This window comes from Zootoca vivipara, chromosome 3 (genome assembly GCF_963506605.1).
Source record: "Zootoca vivipara chromosome 3, rZooViv1.1, whole genome shotgun sequence".
In the NCBI taxonomy this organism is placed as follows: Eukaryota; Metazoa; Chordata; class Lepidosauria; order Squamata; family Lacertidae; genus Zootoca; species Zootoca vivipara.
In genome coordinates this window covers 97,870,143-97,888,690 of record NC_083278.1, presented here as the reverse complement: position 1 = coordinate 97,888,690, position 18,548 = coordinate 97,870,143, and positions in this window count along the sequence as shown.

Below are 18,548 nucleotides of genomic sequence, written 5' to 3'. Positions count from 1 at the left end.
AAGTTCTGTTCTGTTGGAAGCCGCCCAGAATGGCTGGGGAAACTCAGCCAGATGGGCGGGGTATAAATAAATAAATAAATATATTATTATTTATACGCCGCCCATCTGGCTGGGTTTCCCCAGCCCCTCTGGGCGACTTACAACAGAAAAATGAAATAAAATAATCTATTATTATTATTTGATCTTTTGCCGCTGAAGTACACTACAGGATCCTGCCCCCATTGGAGACCCACAGAGGTGAAATAGATTGCTGTCCCCCTCTCCCTTTCGGCAAGTGACTGTACTGATGAGTTGGCGATGTGATCGTACTGGACTATTTTAAATGTTTGAAAATGATGCCAATAAAGGTTTTGATTGATTGATTGATAATACTGTTTACAGCACTGCATCAGTGGTCTTAATTTTTTTTATATAAAAAAACAAATATGTGATAAGACACTTAAGAGTGATCATCTCATAGTACTCCATTGTGCCAGGTATAATTTAGATGTATGCATGCAGATCATCACCGGAAAATAATTTAACAAATCCAATGGGCTTAAATCAGGCACCTGCCAAACCAAGTACACTCATACCTCGGTTTAAGTACGCCTTGGTTTGAGTATTTTCAGTTTAAGTACTCCGCGGACCATCTGGAATGGATTAATCCACTTTCCATTACTTTCAACGGGAAAGTTCGCTTCAGGTTAAGTACACTTCAGGTTAAGTACAGACTTCCAGAACCAGAACTTTGTGTTTGTAAACCAAAGTACCACTGTATCTAGTTCATAGAAGTATGATTTCTCAAGAGCCTTCTATAACATATCCGGCACCATCAGCATAAACTTCAGCGTATTGTTCCTAGGTTGTAATTAAAAGATAGTACAAAATCTTTTCAAAGGTGGTCCAGGAGCTGGAAATATGTTGAAGGCTCAGTAATAAGGTGGCCAAATCAGTGGTATTCTGAAGTTTATGAGCTCGTCATGACAGCCCCAAGGGACAAGTGTCCAAAAATGTGGAAGGCTGTGGAGGGGCAGATCTGTGCAAGGCCAAAAGTTGATGTCCCCCCCCCCCCCTCCAGCACAACACCACCTTCCCAAAAGCTGGGTAAAGGAGATGCTGGGTTTTGGGAAGAAGGCATGAGACTCTGGCAAGGTCCCAGGCTCCTTCCGTCTCCTTCCCAAAGTTGGGCAAGTGCTAACTAGGCTGTGGGGAGGAGGAGGAGGACTAGGATCCTGTCAGAGCCCAAAGCCCAGTGCTTACTCTATATAATCGTATCCAGTTTATTAAGATGATCATGACTTATCATCCTAGTAGTAGTTTCCTAGGAGAAAGGTTTGGCTGCATAGGATCAACTTGCAAAATACATAGAACTCTGCAAATGATCAGGTGCACAAGAAGCTGTAACACTGGCAGAAAGGGGGAGGGCATCCCCCCTCCCACTCCAGTGCACGGATGCAGCCCAAGCCCCAACTATTTTTGTAATAGCAGCTATTGGCAATGCTCTCCCAGGACTTTCCCACCTCGTCTACGTAACACAGCTGTGTAAGGCAGGGAGCTTTTTGGAGACGACAAAGGCAAGGATGGAGAAACAACTGTCAAAAGACTACACTTGCTCATGACTAGTGCTTTGGTATGGTATTTACTGCGCCTCACCAGTGCTGTAAGTAGACTATCTAATTTGAAAGGCTAAAAAACCAATAACCTTAACAGCAACCCTCCACATTTGAACTCCTGAATTCTATTTTGTCCTACAGTTGCATGCTGGTTTTAAATATTTTAAAGCTCGCTCTGGCGTCAATTAATTTCCAGATTTAGTGCCCATGCCCCAGTTGTGTGCTCTGTTGGGAAGCCGAACATTTAGTTTAAAAGGGAGATGGTACTTCCTTAAAGGAAATTACTGCTCCACAATGTCATGGTAGTAAAATTATGTTAAGTATTCATGAGATCTGTTGCTCTGTGTTTCCTTTGACTCATACCTGCTTATTGCAGCAGTTAGAAATGTACTGATGCTACTTTTTCTTTCCTGCAAAGAAAGTTGAAGCAGAGTGACCCAGGTGCTAATTCTTTACTGCTGTACCATAAATATTTAGTAAGAATATGTAGTTGAAGATTAGTTCAAAGTAGTATGTAAAAATAAAACCCCACTACCCTGGAATTTTCTAATGATGGTGCTCAGAGCAGCTTGCATTATTTAAAAACATCAAACACACACACACACACACACACACACACACACACACACACACACACACACAATAATAGCAGAAGATTAAAACCAGCTAAATCATGGCTAGTCAATGTGGACAATGTCTTCAGATGTTGGATGACAACTCTAATCAGCCTCAGCCAGGATGGTCCATGGTCAGGGATGATGGGAGCCCAAAAACATCTGGAAGGCACCACATTGGCTAACCCTGAACTAAACTATCATGGTCTATCATTAAAACCAAACTATGCAATCTGAAACTTAACTAGATGATGGTGATGATGATGATGATGAATAAACTAATAATAAATTTAGCAGTGATGGAAAAGTAATGAGGGAGTTAAATGGGCCTCCTCTGGAAGGAAGTTCTCCAGTATGGGTCAGGCTACCAAGAAGCTTATCTCATGCATCCCAACCAATTGAGCTTCCTCCATAGTCAAAACACATAGTTCTTAGGGAGTGGACATGGTGACATAGGAGGCGATGGTCCTTTAGGTAGCCTGGGCCCAAGTCTCTGTTTTGGAGTGCTCAAAGCCTGTTCACATTATCTCAGTAGGCCTCCCCAGGACTCATGCTTATTTCTCCAGATGGGGTGGCCAAGCCTGAGAGACCAGGAACTGAATCAAGGGCTTTCTGGTTCACAAGTCTCAGTCAGTGGGTTGAAGGAGAGGGAAGAGTTCCCTCAAATGCTTGAGTGCACAAGCATCCGGCTTCACACCACAACTGTTAGCCTTTCTTTAGGAGTCAGCCTACTGCATAAGCCCTCCTGTGGCAAGAGCACCAGAAATAAAGGTAATTTTGAATTACAAAGGACAGCGTGTCTAAGATACAGAGATACGACATCAAACTTTTGAATTGATCACAGTTGTTCCCATTTGATTTGTACCTATAAAGCACTAGAACACCAGAAGCTGTCTGATGTATTATTAAACCTCTCAGGTTTTCAGAGCTATGATTATTAAATTGCTAAAGCAGAAACTCCCTCCCCCCCTATATAAAAAAGCATACTGCCACTTCTAACTATTAAAGCAAATTAGAAAGTTTTAATTCCTTGACCTCTTCCTGTTCTAGCATGTGTAATGAATTTTCAGATGCAGGGGAGACGGGTCTCGCTTCCCCTTGTTGGTGACCTGTGCTTTCTGCTTCGGTCGGCACGTGATGCATTTCTTATTGAATTTTTAAGCCTGGCTGAAAGAGCTTCATTTGAATTTCAGAAATACCTGGTGTTAATTTAATACAAATTACATTGACACCAGCAGATACGTTGATGGGAACAGTTTGTAGTTCAAAAGACGGGGAGAGAGAAATAAGTTTGATGAATACCCAAAGGATATGTGAAACACAAACTGTGCCTGGAATGGAGAAGTAGCACATAAGGAGAAAATGCAATTGAAAAAGAAGATGGTACCAGTGGTGACTCATGTCCACTAGACCTGGTTGGACAGCTCGGAGGTCATAAGGGTGTGGCCAATGAAAGGTGAAAGGGGTGTGGCCAAGTTGTTTTGGTTTTCTTCCCATCCTTCTCCCTTGCAAAACTATGGTGGGCATTTAAGTGTTGCTGTTATAGAAATAGCACCAACTAAACTATCTGAAGAAGTGTGCATGCACACGAAAGCTCATACCAATGAAGAACTTAGTTGGTCTCTAAGGTGCTACTGAAGGAATTTTTAAATTTTGTTTCGACTACGTCAGACCAACACGGCTACCTACCTGTAACTTAAACTGAAAAGTGTCCTGCTTTGGTTCAGAAGGGGTCCGTCTTGTCACAATTGTTTGTGTGGGTTAATGCCCAAGAAGCTGTACGTTACTCAGAAGTAAGCCCCACTGAATTCCATGGGGATTGCTCCCTAAGTATGTACAGGACTACAGTCTAAAGGTGTCACCCAGGACTGTTAACAAGGGACCTCCACAAATTTCTACACCTATGGCAGACATCCCTAGACTTCAGCCCTCCAGATGTTTTGGCCTACAATTCCCACCATCCCTGATGACTGGTCCTCTTAGCTAGGAATCAGGTGAGTTGTAGGCCAAAACATCTGGAGGGCCACAGTTTGCGGATGCCCGACCTATGGGAAATGATTATTTTCCCTCCTCCAGTGGATTAGGACTTCAGAGACTAGCTGTGAAACTCACTGTGTGACCTTGCACCAGTCACTGTCTTTCAGCAGAAACTACCCCACAGAGTTGAGTCTTGAGTTCTTCTCAGGCTGCAGGGAGACGTTTTGGCCTTCTCTCTTGATCCATTCGTTCCTCCACTCTGTCCACTTTACTTGTAGGCAGAATTATATATTATTATGTGAAAAAGCTGGAACAGCATGGCTGCATCCACACAGCAGTTTATTCCATTTCCCCAACATTTCTCTAATGGTTAATTTCCACATTATAGTTCAGCATTCACCCATTGTAAAAGCCACTAATGGAATACAGTGCATGTTCCAGAAAAAAATCTCTTTGCAGCCCCCTTACATGGAAAATTGTCGGAATGAAGTGATGGAATTTGGGGACAGTTCTATCCTGCTGTTTTCATGGGGGAGCAGAAACATGCCTGTGTGGAAAGGGTGGGGGAGTAGTGGCATTTTTCAATGACACTTGTTGTTCTTTTACACTACATCCATTGGCATGAATGAAATTTAGTGTGACATGCTGGTATATATGTCAGAAAGCCACAGTTCCATAACCGAACAGGTACTGCAGTGTGGAAAGAACATTAGGTAGTGGGACAGAAGCACTAGCATTATAATCAACCAACACAATGTCGCCGTCCCCCATCCCCCCCCCAGCATCTGAATGCACTCTATGTTCTATATGTGTTAATGGTGAATGTATTCCCATAGTTGAACATTGCTTCGTCAGCATCTGCTTTAATGTACTCCCAGATGATGTGGGCTCAAAATGCCAACCTGTATTTTCTCTCTGCTTAATCTGGATTTTTCCTTTCCAAGGGCAGAATCCAGTAATTATAAACCAAACCAAAACCTGTCGCCAAAAGCCCATTTGCAATAACTCAATAACCTATTTGCAATATTCACACACCCCCTTGGGAGGCACCCTTCATATCTGCACTAGATCTATTCTTCCATTTCAGCCAGTTCCGGTCCTTGATGGTTTATTCTAGGTTTCTAATCCAGCCAGTAGAATGAATGACTCTCTGGGCTTATGAACCACCGAGTGCTCTTGCTCGATTCATGTATAGCACATTCGGCTGAGGTCTGAGCCAAATTTGGGCATATTCGTGAAGAACTGCTCACCTTTGTTCACAAACAGTTACAACCGTCCGTCAAAGTCCAGATTTCTGCAGCTACCTTGGTTGTGTTGTTATAGTTTCCATTTCATGCAGTTACTTGCTTTTAACAGAACACCATTAGCAGCATGTTAGCAGGGGGGAACTGGAGGCACAACTAGGTTTAGTGGTTTGCTCAGAGAGGTCAGAGAGTTTGGTGGCAAAGCCCATGAAATCAATAATGGTGCTGACATGAAGGGAGCCAATTAATGAAAAATAATGTGGCTTAAGGGGAAAGTATTTAAGACTTTCCTGTACTTTGCCTAATTATAGATGGGGTAATGGTTGTTCAAATTGGAGATAAATTTAGAATAGTGAGGCGAAGAAAATCCAGTGATTTATGCCCCCTACCCGAAAGGAATACCTGCTAAGTGGAAAGAAACTGCTACGTGCTGACTAGGAAATAGATTTGTGGGTTAAGAGCAAATGAAACAAGCATTTGTCCAATCTTATGTTCACCATATTTCGGTATCACTTTACAGTTTCCTTGCAAACAAAATTTTCTCAACATTCCCTAATGGGAACTTTTATACAATTTGTTTAATACTATCTAATATTTTTGCAAGCAATACCATGCATCTCTGTATGCTATTTTCACTGACACATGCATCTTTATGTACACTTCCCTCTAACAGGTGCAATTTTATACAGATTATTTAGCTGGAGTGCTGCATCACAAAATAAGGAAAAGTGCCCACTTCAAAAATATTCTGGTCTCCAAATGATCAACCTGTTCTGAGAAATGTTCGCAAGAGCAATTGTTGTCTTCCCTGCTAAGTGAATTAAAGTTTTATTCTTACTTATTTATCCAGGCCCATTAATATGCATTGTGGTTTACATAATTGAAAAGACAGGTCTCTGTTCCATGGAGTTTGCAATCTAAAAATAGAGGAGGGGGAGATACAACCAGGAGAGGGGAAGAGAAGACGTTTGCTGCGAAGAAGACAAGCCTTTCAGCTCATCTTTAAGAAATGAGCCATTGTCTATTTTAAAACTTTGTGTCAACCTTATATCAACCGTCTCTGCGAAAATGAGGGAAGTAGGAACATTTAAATGTTCTGTGTAATTAAGCTAAATACTCCCAGATGGACGTAATGTCTAGCGAGGGAAGCGGCATCTCTCCCATCAAATTCCATCAACTGACTGGCAGCAGCAAAAGGCTTTATCCAAGCACGCCCACTTTCAATCAAATACATAATTTCCTTTCTTGGTCACAGAAAATTAATGTTCTGAGAGGTTTTTGGGGGTGGGGTGGGGGGTTGTATCTAAAAAGATCTGCTTGTAAAGGGAGGTTGGGGACTAGAAGAAGCTATAGAGATTCTCTTGATGCTGTAATTGCTCCGTGAAAAGGAAGTTCTAAGACTGGCTAAGAGACAGGCTATGAAACAGGAAGTGAGAACATAGAAAGCTGTCTTACGCAGAGGCAGATTATTGGTCCATCAACTGCAGTATTTTCTAGACTGACTGGCAGAGTTTTGAGCAGCATTTTTTCCCAACCCTACTTGGAGATGGTCCATTTTTATAGAGGTACTATTGAAACTGTTCTCTGTAATTCCATCACTGGTATGGTACAGCCTCTAAGCTGGACAAGAAGAGGCTTCAACGAGCAGAAAGAACTGCAGAGAGGGTAATTGGTGTTAGTTTGCCTCCGATAGAGACACTTTATGCTGCTCGAGTCAGGAAGAGAGCAGAGAGAATCACTGTAGACCAGGCATCCCCAAACTTCGGCCCTCCAGATGTTTTGGAATACGATTCCCATCTTCCCCGACCACTGGTCCTGTTAGCTAGGGATCATGGGAGTTGTAGGCCAAAACATCTGGAGGGCCGCAGTTTGGGGGTGCCTGCTGTAGACCCTTCACATCCTTGTCATCACCTGTTTGATTTACTCCCATCCGGATGTCGTAACAGGACTCTATATACAAAAACTTCTAGGCACAGGAATAGCTTTTTTCCTTGTGCCATCAAATTGTTGAATCTGTAGTTGTGGGCGAAAGGGAGGCCAGTTGGTGGTATGGGGTTTTTCCGCTGTGCTGTTGTATTGTGAGGAGAATAGTGTTTGTATGAGGTACGTTTTTCTTAACATTGCAATGTAGTCGAAGCAAAATTCCAAGTATGGTTGATATTCTATTCTATTCTATTCTATTCTATTCTATTCTATTCTATTCTATTCTATTCTATTCTATTCTATTCTATTCTATTCTACCTGGGACCTTGTGCATTCAGAGCAGAGGCTCTCTACCTCTGAGTGACTGTCCTTCCCCACCTGTTCAGAGGTATCGCTGCAACTGCCTCCCCAAGCACCTCAAAGCAACTAGAGAAGAATAGTAATAAAATGGATTTGTTCTAATAGATTTCTTACCCACCCTTCATCTTAAGGTTCCAGAGTGAGTTACAGCAACTGAACCTACAATTATAAAAGCAAATGAATCCATCGCAATTACAAAGTGTATAAAACCGTTCCAAAGGGAATGGGAAAGTATCCAAAATGCACAAAGCAATATGTGAAAAATGAAATAATTAAAAGTGTTGCGCAGGGTAAGTACATCGGCATTCAAAGGTGTGTCTGGCTAACCACCTGCGGTATGTGTGGAAGTCTGCATCAATATTCAAACACCTCTCTTGTTGGACTGGGGAGAGCATGGTTGTCTTTGTAGTTTTGTAACTACAGATATCCCATGATGGACCTGGGGAAGCTCTGGCCATCTGGGTGTTGTTGCACTGCAGTTCCCATAATTTATTTTTGAATTATTACATTTATATCACCCCCTTCCCCATTTCATCCTCACAACAACCCTGCGGGGGAGGTTAGGTGGAGAGATTGTGACTGACCATCAGGGAAAATTATGGCTGGGATCTGATCTCCGAGGTCCACCTACTCTAACACTGGTCATCATTCTTGGTCATGCTGGCTGGGGCTGATGGGAGTTGGAGTCCAACAATGTCTCGAGGGCCACAGATCTCCCACCCCTGTCATAAAGGCATACAGAGGGAGCTAACATTCACATCATACATTTGAAGCACATGTTTTTCCCCAAAATAATCCTGGGAACTGCGGGTGCTGGGACTTGTAGCTCCATGAGAGATAAACTATAGTTCCCATGGTTTGGGATGGAGGGGGACTGTTTTAAATGTATTGTATGGGTGTGGCTTCAGTTACTCACATTCTCCATTGCTTTCTGCAGCTGTAAAATTGTTCTGCTCCCTCCCACCAACTGTCTTCTAACAAAGGACAGGTGTATTCTAATGTATGCAACAGTAGCAGCTAGATTACTTATAGGAAAAAATTGGAAGAGTAACAGGATACCAAGCAAAGAGGATTGGCAAGTAAAAATGATATCATATTATAATTTGGCAACAAAAGCAGCAGAGATTAAAGGAATAAATGAGAAAGAAAAGGATAAAGATTGAAAAAAATTCAAAGATTATATAGCAATATTTTTGGAATATATAGATTATATTTTTGGTTTGTTTATGGCATTTTTTTGTAAATTCTTGCAAAAAATTAATAAAGTTAATTTTTTTAAAAAAAACATGCTGTTTGGCTTCCATATGCAGAACACAGTTATAAAATGATCTAAACTGCTTTTAGACGTGGGGAGAAACTCCGCGATGACACAGCCAATTTGCACACGAACATTTTCCAGCTCTCTTGCTCCCTGATCCTTGTCAGAATTAATCGTTTTGAGCTGCAGGCTCACCCCTTGCAAAAGCATTCTGCAAAATGTCAAATATCTGTTCCTTTTTTGAACTGTATAATCTTCGGATCGTCAATCAAGTAAGTATCCTCTCTCTGCTCATGAAGCAAGAATATTAAATGGGGGGGGGATCCTCTCCTTTGCAAGGCCTCCTGGTCTCCTTCACTTATGATGTTGGATTTCCCCCAACCACTCTTGTCTGGCTGTGTGTGATTACATGTGCTGTGATTATTCTCTTGCTGTGTTAACTGGGAAATGGTTCAACTGTGGAACTATTCACTTGATGTTTCTTTTTAATGATGCGCCTCCATTTAGCCTTTAGGGAGGAGGCAACTACAGCTCCTTCTTGTCCCTGAAATACCCAGATTGGTTCTATTGCTGTAAATTATTTCTTGATGCCCTTATTCAGAACTGCCTCAGCCTCATCTTACATGGCACAACAATACTGGGGGTATGTTGTTGTTGTTGTTGTTGTTGTTGTTGTTGTTGTTAATAATTGAATGTTGAAACACTATTTATGTCAGGAGTGGAGAACCTGGGCCCTCTAGATAGAGTTGGGCTCCTTTCAGCCCCAACCAGTGCTTGGAAGGCTCATTTTATAAAGTAACTACAGTAGTTCTAGTTCTAGTTTGTCTTTTTACAAAACAAACTAGTTCCATTCGTCTAAAGGAGCCTTTTTGTTCATCTTCGGCAATTTCTAGGGTTGCCAGACTCAATAGAGGACAGGACTTCTGTGCCTTTAATTGCCCTGCTCTCTTTTGAGTCTGGAAACCTTAAAGAGAAACCAGCAGACCCTTTGTTTAATTTCCAAGCAAAGGGTCTGCTGGTTTCTCTTTAAGGTTTCCAGGCTCAAAAGAGAGCAGGGCAATTAAAGGCACAGAAGTTCTGTCCTCTATTGAGTCTGGCAACCCTAGCAATTTCCTCCAGCATTCAGCTGCTGTGCTGGGTCCAAAAGTAATTCAGGGGCTACACATGAGTAATAAATTGCCCAACAGACAGAATGGCAGCAGGTGAAACTTTCCTCATAATTGCATTTCCCTACAAGAAAAGGTGTACACTTTTTAAATTTCTGCCAGCCACACAGCGGTTAAAGACACATGGCCTCTTCTGCTTTGTTACTGTGCTTCTTGATGCTAGCTGCTCCTGTTAGAGGAGAGTGAATCTCTTCAGGAGGGGAGACATAGGAAATCCCTCACATTCCTTCCTTCTGTTTGCTTAGCAACCCTCAATAAGAGGCTAGGCATCCTTAGCAACAGCAGCATCGCTGTATCTGCCTAATAAGCCTTGTCCATGTTTTCCTTTCTAACGTCCTTTATAGAGGTCTGATTGCTTTACTTTAAAAACAAAAAAGTGAAGAGAAAGTGATGGCTGCAGCTCATGGTTAGTGAAGAGTCAGGTTAGCTATGTGACCGAGTTTGAGAATTAAAAAGGCCATGTAGGCACAAAGACTGGGAGCCTGAATGTACATGCACTTAATGTACATGACTGCCCCCCCCCAGCCAAAGCTGGGAACTGTAGTTTGTTCAGGGTGCTGGGAATTATAGCTCTGTGATGGTAAACTTCAGTTCTCAGGTCTTAGTGGGGAGTAATGTCCTTTAATGGTATTCCTAAAGGGTATGGTCCAAGCACTGGACTTGAAGCAGTTGGCCCTCAAAATGCAGAACTGGCCTCTGTAAAGTTCAAATTTTGCCTGTGTCGGGCGCCATGCACAAAAACATGGTCTTGCATGCACGCGCTCAAAACAAACACAATTAAAATATTTAAATAAAGAAGTAAGCAAATGATGCAGGGGTGGAATCTGGATAGGGAACAGGGGGCGTTGGTTTTCACTTTCTTTTCCAGCAATTGTTCAGATCATGCAACCAACTGTCGGACCTCTTCTGTCTCCACTGGTTAGAAACCCACTGGTTGAATCCCTGGAGGGATTCAAGCTAGCAAAATTACACTCCCAAACTGCACACTACTTTATCGCTCAGACTGCCAAGTGCCATTGCGAGAGGCATAGTTCTTCATGCTGGGTTTTTTTTTTTTTTGGCTTTTACATGCAGTTACTTCAGAGGCAAAACCAGCACAGCCTGCTTTTCACTCCGCTGAAGACATCACAGAACAAAGGCAGCAATCAGTGCTGGGGCTATAATGAGCATTTTCCCCATTTTATTTTGTTTTATTGCGCAAAATGTTAAAATAACCTTGAAGGATCATTGTCAACTGCACACTAATAAGCAGAGAAGGGAGAGGGGATGGAGAAAGGGTTGATTTATTATTGAGGCACAGTTACCCTCTAACATGATTCTAACATTGTAGAAACGGCAGATAACCAGGTTAGATCTTGCGCTGTTTGCGAACTGGAGGGACACCACACCTGTGTCTCCTGAAACACATAGACTTTATTTAGTGTGAAGCAGGCAGTTTCGTGTTTGTGAAAGATTATGCCAATCTATTTGAAATGCCCTTTGCAATTCAGGTGAAGCGATGCGGGAGCCATATGGGCACATGATATCATAAACAGCCTTGGTCCAGTATACCTGAAGGGGCATCTCCGCCCCCTTCATTCTGCCCAGACACAGAGGTCCAGCGCCGAGGGTCTTCTGGCGGTTTCCTCATTGCGAGAAGTGAGGTTACAGGGAACCAGGCAGAGGGCCTTCTCGGTAGTGGCATCCGCCTTGTAGAATGCCCTCTCACCAGATGTCAAAGAGAAAAACAACTACCAGACTTTTAGAAGACATCTGAAGGCAGCCCTGTTTAGGGAAGCTTTTAATGTTTGATGAACTATTATATTTTAATATTTTGTTGGAAGCCACCCAGAGTGGCTGGGGAAACTCAGCCAGATCCAGATGGGCGGGGTATAAATAAATATATTATTATTATTATTATTATTATTATTATTATTATTATTATTGCCTAGATTCTGAAGGTGATTTACACAATCATTGTGTTCTCTAGGGCATAAAAAGCCCTGAACCAGGTTACCTAGACCAGTGTTTCCCAACCAGTGTGCCTCCAGATGTTTTGGGACTACAACTCCCATCATTCCTGACCACTGGTCTTGCTAGCTAGGGATGATGGGAGTTGTAGTCCCAAAACATCTGGAGGCACACTGGTTGGGAAACACTGACCTAGACTAACACCTTACTTTGCATATCCCTGTCTGGTCATTTCATTCCTTTCTCCTGAAGATAACCGCCACTAAAATCGGGACATTTATTGTGGTGGCACCAGCCTTTTGGAATGCCCTCCCAACAAACATCAGGCAGGCATCAACAATATTGGCATTTAGGCACCCGCTTAAAACCCACCTGCTCTCCCAAACTTTCCCTGATGTGAGATATATTAAGTGGATATATTGAGCTGATCTACTCATTTTTGATGTGCTTTGTATTCCTCCCCCCCAAATGTAATTTTAGTGTTGACCGCAGTGGTATTTTTTTACCCTTAATATTGGTGGTACTGTATATACTTTTGGTTTTGTATATGTGCTAGTAAATAAATTACATGGGTCTGCTCTATGAGATTGGCTCCCTTTCAGCAGAGAGAGAGAGTGCTGTGTCCAAAAGGCCTCCGCAGGCTGACATGCAACATGGTCTTCTTATTCACATGATACAGAGCCACAGCTAGATGGAACTGCATCATGGCAACTCGCACATGGTTACATTGAAAAGCAGCTGCATGTGGGGATGGAGCATAAATTCAATTCAGTTTGCATTTAGAGGCACATTTACTTTATCTGAACTTTCATTGATTTCTGAACCTAAATACAGCAGTCCTTTGAAATGTGCATTTCTCTGAATTTTGCGGGGCAATTCTCCAGCCGTGTAACGTGTACAAAAATATACATACTAGGGTAAAGTGTGCCTATAAATGCATATATTGGTGAAAATGAAAATCGACATGCACTTTATTAGGGGAAATGGCTCTGCAAAGACATGCATGTTGGGGGAAATGCATATTAAATGTGTCTTTTAGGATAAACTCATACTATAATGCTGATGAATTTTCACAAGGCCTTTAACAAAATTGCAAACTGGTGTGGAAATGTGGAGAATGGAACAGGGGATTGGACACATGATAAATGGAGAGGAATCAAAATTGATACATTTGCCCTTCCCTATTTCCATGGTGCTGGAGGAGACTCTTGAGAGTCCCATGGACTGCAAGAAGATCAAACCTATCCATTCTGAAGGGAATCAGCTCTGAGTGCTCACTGGAAGGACTGATCCTGAAGCTGAGGCTCCAATACTTTGGCCACCTCACGAGAAGAGAAGACTCACTGGAAAAGACCCTGATGCTGGGAAAGATGGAGGGCACTAGGAGAAGGGGACAACAGAGGACGAGATGGTTGGACGGTGTTCTGGAAGCCACCAACATGAATCTGACCAAACTATGGGAGGCAGTGGAAGACAGGAGTGCCTGGTGTGCTCTGGTCCATGGGGTCACGAAGAGCCGGACATGACCAAACAACAACAACAACTTCCTTGGGAGTATAATGTGGACTCAAGCGACTGGGAGGTATGTAACATTCAAAGTACTTGGCATGGCGTGACATTTATGTCACTTAAGCTACAGGGCTCAATGTGGAAGCAAATAACTGGCCGCCTCTACAAATGTTTTCTAAAGCTAAGATGGAAACCTATCACCAACAGTCTGTTCCCAATTTGTCTTCTCCTCCACAAGCTGCGGAAACATCTCTGGTAAATGCCTTTTATTAAGACAAACATTCCATTCTTCCTCACACTTTGATAGATACATGGTTTTAAAGCTGGAGGAAAAAACGCTGAAGTAGAAAATCAAAGCAACTCATCCCAGACCTATATGTTTTAATTAAACAGAAGCAGCTGTGTGCTGTCTTAGCTGAGAGGTGCCTTCTCTTGGGGTTATGTAACATTAATGCTCATTGATTTGTGAAACTCTGGGGACTTTGTTGCACAGTTTGGAGAAGGCAAACATTTGTTGGTTGAGGCGTTAGGGTTTGTTTTTGTTCTGTTTTTGGAAAACAAATTCATTATCATTAGAAGTACTTGGTTAATTAAAAAAGAAATCCAAAGGGAAATTTCCTTTAAAGATTCTTCTCCTTGCAAGTCAGTGTTATGAGCTGTAAGATGTACAATATCCTGGTTTGCTCATGAAAATCTTAAAGTCTCTCCCCCCCAAAAACAAAACAAAACAAAACAACAACAACAACAACAACAACAACAACAACAACAACAACAAAAACCCAGCCATGGCAGCTGTCCTGCAAAGTGGGGCATTTACAGGGAGAAGGAAAATTGGGATGCCTGACCACTTTGCCAAGCTATTCTCTGTTTGCTGGCTATGCTAGTAAAAAAGGGGGGGCTGCAACAAAATGTTGCAATGTGGATTCTTCCTGTTCAGGATTTCAACCAGCTAGCCAGCCACCCAGCCAAACATTCTTTCCAAACATTCCTTTCCATTCCTCCTCCTTGCCTGTCAGCCAGCTTCAGTGCCTGTCTGTCAGCCAGAGTCAGTGTGGTGTAGTGGTTAAGAGCGGTAGACTTGTAATCTGGTGAACCGGGTTTGCGTCTCTGCTCCTCCACATGCAGCTGCTGGGTGACCTTGGGCTAGTCACACTTCTCTGAAGTCTCTCAGCCCCATTCACCTCACAGAGTGTTTGTTGTGGGGGAGGAAGGGAAAGGAGAATGTTAGCCGCTTTGAGACTCCTTCGGATAGTGATAAAGCGGGATATCAAATCCAAACTACTACTACTACTACTATTCTTCTTCTTCTTTCTTCTTTCTTCTTCTTCTTCTTCTTCTTCTTCTTCTTCTTCTTCTTCTTCTTCTTCTTCTTCTTCTTCTTCTTCTTCTTCTTCTTCTTCTTCTTCTTCTTCCTGGACCCACTGTGCATACTCAGTCCTCTGTGGGCAGTTTGAGCCCTACATCCACCATTTAATGTTTTTCCTAAAGGGTGGTTTTTGTTTTTTGTAGTTTTGGAAACCTTGGAGTTTCGCAAAGCCTGCCAATACTCTCCTCTTGTTCATTAGTTATATCAGGCATCCCCAAACTGCGGCCCTCCAGATGTTTTGGCCTACAACTCCCATGATCCCTAGCTAACAGGACCAGTGGTCAGGGATGATGGGAATTGTAGTCCAAAACATCTGGAGGGCCGAAGTTTGGGGATCCCTGGGATATATAACTATCCAGTCTCTTGAGAATGAGTTTGCTATCTGAGAATCTGAGTTGACTCTGAGAATGAGTTGACCACCTCCACTGTTGGAGGGCTTCCTAGGAACATCTGGTTGCCCACTGTGAGAGAAGTTGCTGAACTAGAGAGGTCTTTGGTCTGATCCAGGAGAGCTCTTACGTTCTTAATAGCAGAGAAACGCCTATGGCTAATGATGGGCAGGATGCAAGTGGAAGAAGAATGGACCTTTCTTCCTGATATGCTTCAGGAATTTTCCCACCCCACCACACAGAGAAAATATGATGCCCGCCACACCAGAATTCTATCAACACAGTCTACCACCTCATTCCATGCCAAGCGTAGAATTGCTATATGTTTCTGGCACCGCTGTAAATATTCATGCCTGTGCAGAGGCTGCTGGCTTCAAACCTCATCGGTTGTGCTTGAGAGACACCTGTCACTTCTGATGCAGTGGGGGAAGTCAAGCAGCACGCAAACACCCCTCCCTTTGTACTTTCTCTGAACTGTTTTCAGTCTTATGATATTCAAGTAGATTATAGTATTATTGAAGATGCACAAGATCCCTCCAGTCAAGAAAGGAAAAGTTAAAAAAAGCTCCGGAGTCTTCTTGTGTAAAGCTCCACAAAAGGAGTTTTATCTCCCAAGATTTACATGACTTCATTTTGAACATTTGCGACTCAGTTTAATTTTAAATACAGGGCAGATTGGAGGATTACTTTTCTCCATGTCAGATCAAAAATATTGAGGGTCATCACCTAATAAGAGGATTGAAAAGTAACAGAAAGAGCTTACTATAAGTACTGTGGTACTTAGTGATATCTAGTGTTGATGTTATGGTTAAAAAAAAAGGCATTATTTAGCCGGCACTATAGGGATGAGTGCAAAAAGTAGAATCATAGAATCGTAGAGTTGGAAGAGACCACAAGGGCCATCCAGTCCAACCCCCTGCCAAGTATTCAGACACAAAATGAGTAGCCATTGGGATCAGATCATTTTGCTGAATGTTTTCTACATGGGCTGCCAGCAGCTTGCCAGTTTTTCAGACCAGAGTCTTCCCCACACTATTGGGCAATGTCAAGGCTTGAACCTGGAACCTTTGGCATGTGGTGGCCTTTGCTGCATTTAGCAGAATCTCCCTCTGCCCCCATTTATGGCTATTAGAAAACAAAGATGCCCCTATCTAGTCAGGATGCAGGACAGGTCTTACGAATGTTGGATAGTCGAGGCATTGCTCACACCAGTGACACAAAATGAATAGGACAATAATAATAATAATAATAATAATAATAATAATAATAATAATAATAATTTATTGGCTAAGTACCAACATACTTGGAATTTTGCTTTGGCTACATTGCAATGTAAGCATACTTTATACAAACACTGTTGCACAATACAAAAACACAACAAAGGAACCCCACCCATAACTGGCCTCTTCTTACACTACACAACTACGAATTTAACAATTTGATGGCACAAGGGAAACAACTGTTCCTGTGCCTAGCCGTTTCTGTGTATAGAGTCCTGTAGCGACCGTCCAGATGGAAGTAAATCAAACAGATGATGACCGGGATGCAACGGATCTGCTACAATTCGCTTGCTCTCTTCCTAGTTCGGATAGCATGAAGTGACTCTATTGAAGGCAAACTAGCACCAATTACCTTTTCTGCAATTCTTACTGCTCATTGGAGCCTTTTCTTGTCCATCTTGGAGGCTGTGCCATACCAGGCAGTAATAGAATTACAGAGAACAGTTTCAATGATACCTCTGTAAAATTGAATCAACACTTCCTGGGGCAATTTAAAGGATGTCAAAAAGATTGTTGTACTCACAGTGTATACATATCCATCTAGTCACATGCATTAATTTCTGTATCTATTGATTTATTCATTCAACTTATATCTCACTCTTCCTCCTGAAGAAGCCCAGTGCAGCAAACATATCAATAATATAAAGCATTTTTTTACACGGTATATGTGTGAGGTTTTTGTGTCAGCGTCACATGGGTAGGTTCTCTTTCTATTCATTTATTAGTTTCATTGACATTGAGAGATGCCAGGGTGCCCAGGGCATGGCTGGTTGTCAATAGCTGACTGCAGCACCCCCTTTTCTCTCCCCCACTCCCCCCAACTTTCTTGCCAATAGCTGACTGCAATACCCACCTTTTCTCCCTCCCCCAACTCTTTTCTCCCCAAAGCTTATACATCAAAGTCTCACATTGAATATAACTGATCTGTAGAAAGAAATTTACGATCAGCAAATAGAGACGATGAATGTACTTTTGTAACCCCAGAAAATCTTTAATAAAAAACAATTAATAATATCAATAATAAAAATATAAAGCATTTTCAACAAACATTCTAAAACAGTTTTTTTTAAAAAAATTAATAGGGAAAAATATTCAACTAGCGATTTCAGGGTTGCCAGAACCAGTGTCTTTCAGTCACCTTTCAGCTAGGTAAACAGGACTGTTTTTAAGTTCTTAAAAGTCAATCCCCAAGACAGGGTGAGCTCCCGTTGCTTGGTCCCAACTCCTGCCTACCTAGCAGTTCAAAAGCACATCAAAGTGCAAGTAGATAAATAGGTACCGCTCCAGCGGGAAGGTAAACAGCGTTTCCGTGCACTGCTCTGGTTCTCCAGAAGCGGCTTAATCATGCTGGCCACATGACCCAGAAAAAACTGTATGCAGACAAACGTTGGCTCCCTCGGCCAGTAAAGCAAGATGAGTGCCGCAACCCCAGAGTCATTCACAACTGGACTTAACTGTCAGGGGTCCTTTACCTTTACCTTTAAAAGTCAATCATAAGGGAGACAGATGCCCCTCCACAGGAAGGGCATTTCACAAATGGGTGACCACCACTGAGAAGGCCCTTATTGCTTTATCGAATACAGCATTTCAGAAACATTTCATTAACGCCCACAGGGTTATTGAAGTCCCTTTATCCCTACACAGCAATTTCAGTTATCAGAATGGCTATGGCAAGTAAATTAACAACCCGCTGCAATCCCATACTACCCAGTTATTTTGAGACAGTCTCACTGAACTCCAGTGGGTACTCTTGAAGTAATCATTGCATAGGTTTGCACTGCGTAGCAATGCACCCTTACTCATTTTAATAAACATACTTTCTGCTCATCTTTGCTGTCTGCAGAAACCTCAAGCACATATAGCAACGAGACTGTCTGAAATCCATTAGAGGTGCAACTCTGCTATCATGAAAAATAT